This window comes from Microcaecilia unicolor, chromosome 14 (assembly GCF_901765095.1).
Source record: "Microcaecilia unicolor chromosome 14, aMicUni1.1, whole genome shotgun sequence".
Lineage (NCBI taxonomy): Eukaryota > Metazoa > Chordata > Amphibia > Gymnophiona > Siphonopidae > Microcaecilia > Microcaecilia unicolor.
The window spans coordinates 56,101,488-56,107,487 of record NC_044044.1 but is presented as its reverse complement, the minus strand read 5'-3'; the positions used below and the strand labels follow the sequence as shown (position 1 = coordinate 56,107,487).

At 39.6% G+C, this 6,000-nt stretch overlaps 1 long non-coding RNA gene across 3 annotated transcripts in view; it reads left to right on the top strand.

Annotated features, from left to right (window-relative positions):
• The first annotated feature begins 1,858 nt into the window (after nucleotides 1-1,858).
• Nucleotides 1,859-6,000, top strand: part of LOC115458382 — a 67,257-nt gene continuing 63,115 nt past the window's right edge. For all 3 annotated transcript variants that reach the window (XR_003940046.1, XR_003940048.1, XR_003940047.1), the window contains exons 1-2: nucleotides 1,859-2,003; nucleotides 4,821-4,863. This is a non-coding gene — a long non-coding RNA (uncharacterized LOC115458382). The remainder of the gene's footprint in view (nucleotides 2,004-4,820; nucleotides 4,864-6,000) is intronic.

Here is a 6,000-nt window from a genome sequence, read left to right as displayed (position 1 = left end):
CCACATTCTCTGGCAATGAATTCCAGAGTTTAATTACATGTTGAGTGAAGAAATATTTTCTCCGATTTGTTTTAAATTTACTACTTTGAAGCTTCATTGCGTGCCCCTTAGTCCTAGTATTTTTGGAAAGAGTAAACAAGCGATTCATATCTACCTGTTCCAGTTCCACTCCACTCATTATTTTATAGACCTCTATCATATCTCCCCCTCAGCTGCCTTTTCTCCAAGCTGAAGAGCCCTAGCCGCTTTAGCTTTTCCTCATAAGGAAGTCGTCCCATCCCCTTTATCATTTTCGTCGCCCTTCTCTGTACCTTTTCTAATTTCGCCATATCTTTTTTGAGATGCGGTGAGAAGAATTGAACACAATATTTGAGGTGCAGTCGCACCATAGAGTGATACAAAGGCATTGTAACGTTCTCATTTGACTGCCAAACTTAAATGTCAAAGGTGGGTTTTATTTGTTTGCAAGACACCAAAAGGCACTGATGAGTTCCACACAAACACACAAATCAAAACCAAAAAAGTAGAAAAAGCTAACCAAAATGTCCAGGATGACCAAAGTTTATTCTTCAAAAACATGCTGGTAAAACAACCCAACACGGGCCGTGTTTCGACAAACACAGTCCTTGTCAGGGGAATATATCAAATCAGCAAACAGTATGTAATCATATTGGAAATATCAATACAGCAGTCTTATTAAGGTGCAGCATAGCTGAGTGCTTCACTGAAACTCGTTGTGAAAAAATGAGTTTTGGCGGAGCACTCGGCTATGTTAACATAGTAACATAGTAGATGACGGCAGAAAAAGACCTGCATGGTCCATCCAGTCTGCCCAACGAAAAACCTATAAGTGTATACCTTACCTTGAATTTGTTGTGCCTTTATAAAACTGCTGTATTGGCATTTCCAATATGACTACATACTGTTTGCTGATTTGAAAGATTCCCCTGACGAAGACTGTGTTTGTTGAAACACGGCCCATGTTGGGTTGTTTTATCAGCATTTTTTTGAAGATAAACTTTGGTCCTCCTGGAAATTTTAGTTGGCTTTTTCCACTTTTTTGGTTTTGTTTTGTTTTAATTGTTTCCAACAGGAGATCACAGGTTGGACTTGTTGCAATCAAAGAGGCAAGTTTGGTTAAGTAAAGGGGACACTCCTTGACACAGCCTGAGGGTGAAATATGAGCCATGTCGGAACTGGTCTGCAGACCGACTTGAAAACCCCCCCCATCTCAGATGAGTATATATTTTTCATATAAAAATGTTTTGAATAATTGAAGTTTTTGATATATTAATATTTTCTTTAAAAAATCTAGAAGGTTATTGGGCTGATGACAAAGTGGGTGCATAAATCTTGAAGGTATAAAAATTCTACACCTTTAAGTGGTACTGCTGAGCTTCGATAAAATTTGACTATTTAAAATGAAGTATTTGGGCACTTTTATATATTTTTAATATTTGATGCTGAGAAGAAAAGATTGCCTGAATTTTTTAAAAATTAGCCTTGATATATATAAAGTAGTTGAAAGTGTCTACATCTCTCAATATAGTCTAGACAAGAAAATGTAAAATACTGACCTTGTTACTGCTGTGGAAATATCTCATCTGGGTTTATTTTCCTTACTTGCAACTGGAAAATACACGATGGTTTATCGTAATTCTGATTTACTTTCTTCTGTTTTATTTTTATCCTTTCATATGAGCTGATTCATTTAGAGTTTCAAACGTAAGCTGTGTGCTCAATAGTTGGATAAACATCTGTCATTTCTAAACTAAAAACAGACCTCACAGGGTTAATTTATTAAATGGAATCCAACTCCTCCCATTGACATTTTGGTTTTAAAACCATAGCTGAAGCCAAGAGTGAGGACATTTGGAGACAGAAGAGAAGGATCTAACCATTCTATCTGTTTGCAGCTACTATATGACTTTTCTGAAGATACTTGCTGGAGAAGACATTTTGTCATTTTCAGAAAAACACCTTTAGCCCAGCGTGTGGGAAATGTAAGTTTTTTCGTAATTTGTCAAAATAGCTTTGAATCGTAAGTTCTGAGCCAGTAGTGAACACCTGGTTGCTACACTGAGTTTTAGAGAGTAGTGTATCTATGTGTGGCACAGGCTGTGGTCCAACAACCTTGTGTGTTATAACCACAGAGTTTGTTGCAGAGGAATATTATGTTGGGAACAAATTCTGTAAAAGAATTACTTTTATAAAAACAATATTCAACCAGGAGGGTTAACTATAATACCAACAGAAATGGTTAAAAGTGCCAACAAAGTGAAACAAACAGAAAAACATACAATTTTAAAGTAGAATTATATCTTAGGAGATACATTTTTAATGGTTTAGTCAGCTTATTCACATGTATTTATTTATTTAGTGAGATTTATTAACTGCCTTTGGGGCCATTTTACTAAGTTGCAGTAAAAGGGGCCATGCGCTATCGATGGTGGCTATCTTGCTGTGCACCAGCAAACACAAAAGCATAATCCAACGGTGTCTTCCAAAGCTTCTTCAAAACTTCGGAAGACAACAGCTAAGGGGTTTGAAGAAGCTTTGGAAGACACCACTGGATTATGCTTTTGTGTTTGCTGCTATTACATTTTTGCCAACATTTAAGGACAAGATGCGGAGAATGCATAGACATCAGAACACTAGCTAAGTACTGTCTTCTGTGTTAAGCAAGCTTCTTTTTTCATACATTTTTGTGGGAAATTGTACTTTTTCATACTTAACATTATGTTTAATGGAAAGTTTAGATGTTATTATGGGGATTAAGTAAATCCTGAGCTGGTTTTTTCAACAGTGTTTTTTTTCACTCTGTGGCAGAGTTGTTTCCCCGCCGTTGTTTTTTCACCTGGACTTAAGTCAGTGATAGAAACCCCATAAGAGGTTTGTTAAAAAGTCTAGGACTCTCCTTGGGGTAGTTGAGGCTTTTTGCTTCTTTAAATTTCAGTAAGTTCCCCTCAACTTTCCATTTACACAATGCTAAGAGCAAATGATTAATTTTTTTATATTGTTTGATAAGTTTACTGTTAAAATTAAACATGTCAACATCTCTATATAACTTGTGTTTGAAACTTTAGGTCCTCTTTTATCAAGCTGCACTAATGGTTCCCGCAAGGCAATGCTGATGGAGCCCATTCAAAGTGAATGGGCTTTGTTGGCATTGCCGCACCGGGAACCGCTAGCGTGTCTTAACGAAAGAGGTCCCAAGTTTGTTTTGTGTGTGTGTGAAAATAAGCATATACTGTAACTCTGCACTTAGGTATACTGCAGAAAATGTAGCTATTTAGAAAATCTCTTTTCTAAATACACACAGATAGATAGATAGATTTGTGCAGTATTAACTTTTGATAAAGGGACCAGGGCTCTTAAAAACTTGTCACATAAGCACTGTTAGTCCAATAAAAGGTACACAACTCATGTGTTGAAATTTTACTTTTCTATATCCAACTAGACCAGAGGCTTTCAACCCAGTCCTCAGGGCACACCCAGTCAGACGGGGTTTTCAGGATATTCCCACTGAATCCTGAAAACCCCAACTGGCTGGGTGGTGCCCTGAGGACTGGGTTGAAAACATTTGAACTAGCTAACAAACCAACCAACCACTTGCCTTTATATTAATTGAGAAATTTTCCTATTTTTAAGGCATGTCTTATAGGAACTAGCAATTAAGAAAACTAAAATTGCTTTCCTTTACTCAAAAAGCTTTGATGAGCAGCATATACAACTCTTTTTTTAGTTTTAAATATTTTTCTCAGTCCCAAGTATTCTGTGTAGACAGCCCAGTGTTATAGAGTAAGTTCCAATTTTTACTTTTCTGTTTGAAAGAGAATATTGTTTTATTCAAGCGTCTGTGTAAAGGCTGGAGGGTACAGCATTTGCCGCACAGGCATTTCTTGAAAAAAAAAAAAAAAAACAAAGATCTGCCTTTTACCCACTGTGGTAAAAGGGGGCCTTGGCACGCATCAAAAAACACATGCAGACCTCCTTTTGCTGCAGTTTCATAAAAGGACCCCTTAATAAATAAAGTATGGGCCCTAATATTCAAAGGCCATATAAGAGAATGGTCAGAAAGATTAAAGGAGATGGAAGAGGAGGAGGAATAGATGATCTAGAGCTGGATGCCAGCTGTGAAGCACTGGTATATGCAAACATGGGAGAAACTGCAAAACTTTCCCTAGTTTTGGGGGATAATTTAAATTTGAATACCTTCTTGGAAATGTCTGCTAAACTGGCAGTTCCCTTCAATTCTTTTTCTCTCTCTAGCTTTGGAATTCCTGGAGGAAAAGTCCATATTCTGCTATTGAGATAGACATGGGGAAGACAAAGCTTGCCCTAGGATTGGTAGCATGGAATTTTGCTACTCTTTCGGTTTCTGTCAGGTACTTGTGACCTGGATTGGCCTCTGATGGAAACAGGATACTGGGCTAGATGGACCATGGGCCTGACCCAGTATGGCTATTCTGATGTTCAGATAGAGATTGGTTATTAAATAAGATTTTTAAGGAATCATAAAGTGGCATGTTGCAGACTGACAGACTATCTATGAAAACAGATTATTTCTGCCTGATTAGACTAAGGGTGCTTCAGTTTGGGGCTTTACTCTTCTTAAAGTTTCCATGCAAATCTAATGTTTCCAAAGTTTTTTTTTAATGGCCAGTTAATACTGCTCCAGAGTGCTAAAGTGGTTCTGCCAGATTCCTCCTTTGCTCCCTACTTAAATTCTCTGATGATATAATTTTATATGAAATCTTTTTCTGGGTGACTTTTGTTTCCTAATATGACTATGTGCTATGCATTTTGTTTTTGTTTAGTGGTTGAAGACTTGATTCAACTCAGTTTCTGGATTGGTATACGGTAATATATATATATATTTTTTTTTTCTTTCATTATGGTTATATTGATTTTTTTTATTTTTACTGGGCCTAATATTCAAAACAATTTAAACAGCCGGGAAAGGCCCCAGGCCACTTAAATTGCCATTGAGGCTAACTGGCAATATTCAGTGGCACATAAAGCGAATGCTACATACCTGTAGAAGGTATTCTCCGAGGACAGCAGGCTGATTGTTCTCACTGATGGGGTGACGTCCACGGCAGCCCCTCCAATCGGAACACTTTCTAGCAAAGTCCTTTCCTAGTCCTAGCGCGCCGATGCGCACCGCGCATGCGCGGCCGTCTTCCCGCCCGAAACCGGCTCGTGCCAGCCAGTCTCATATGTAGCAAGACAAAGAGAAGGGAAGACACAACTCCAAAGGGGAGGCGGGCGGGTTTGTGAGAACAATCAGCCTGCTGTCCTCGGAGAATACCTTCTACAGGTATGTAGCATTTGCTTTCTCCGAGGACAAGCAGGCTGCTTGTTCTCACTGATGGGGTATCCCTAGCCCCCAGGCTCACTCAAAACAACAACCATGGTCAATTGGGCCTCGCAACGGCGAGGACATAACTGAGATTGACCTAAAAAAAATTACCAACTAACTAAGAGTGCAGCCTGGAACAGAACAAACATGGGCCTAGGGGGGTGGAGTTGGATTCTAAACCCCGAACAGATTCTGAAGCACTGACTGCCCGAACCGACTGTCGCATCGGGTATCCTGCTGCAGGCAGTAATGAGATGTGAATGTGTGGACAGATGACCACGTCGCAGCTTTGCAAATCTCTTCAATAGTGGCTGACTTCAAGTGGGCTACCGACGCTGCCATGGCTCTAACATTATGAGCCGTGACATGACCCTCAAGAGCCAGCCCAGCCTGGGCGTAAGTGAAGGAAATGCAATCTGCTAGCCAATTGGATATGGTGCGTTTCCCCACAGCCACTCCCCTCCTGTTGGGATCAAAAGAAACAAACAATTGGGCGGACTGTCTGTTGGGCTGTGTCCGCTCCAGATAGAAGGCCAATGCTCTCTTGCAGTCCAATGTGTGCAGCTGACGTTCAGCAGGGCAGGAATGAGGACGGGGAAAGAATGTTGGCAAGACAATTGACTGGTTCAGATGGA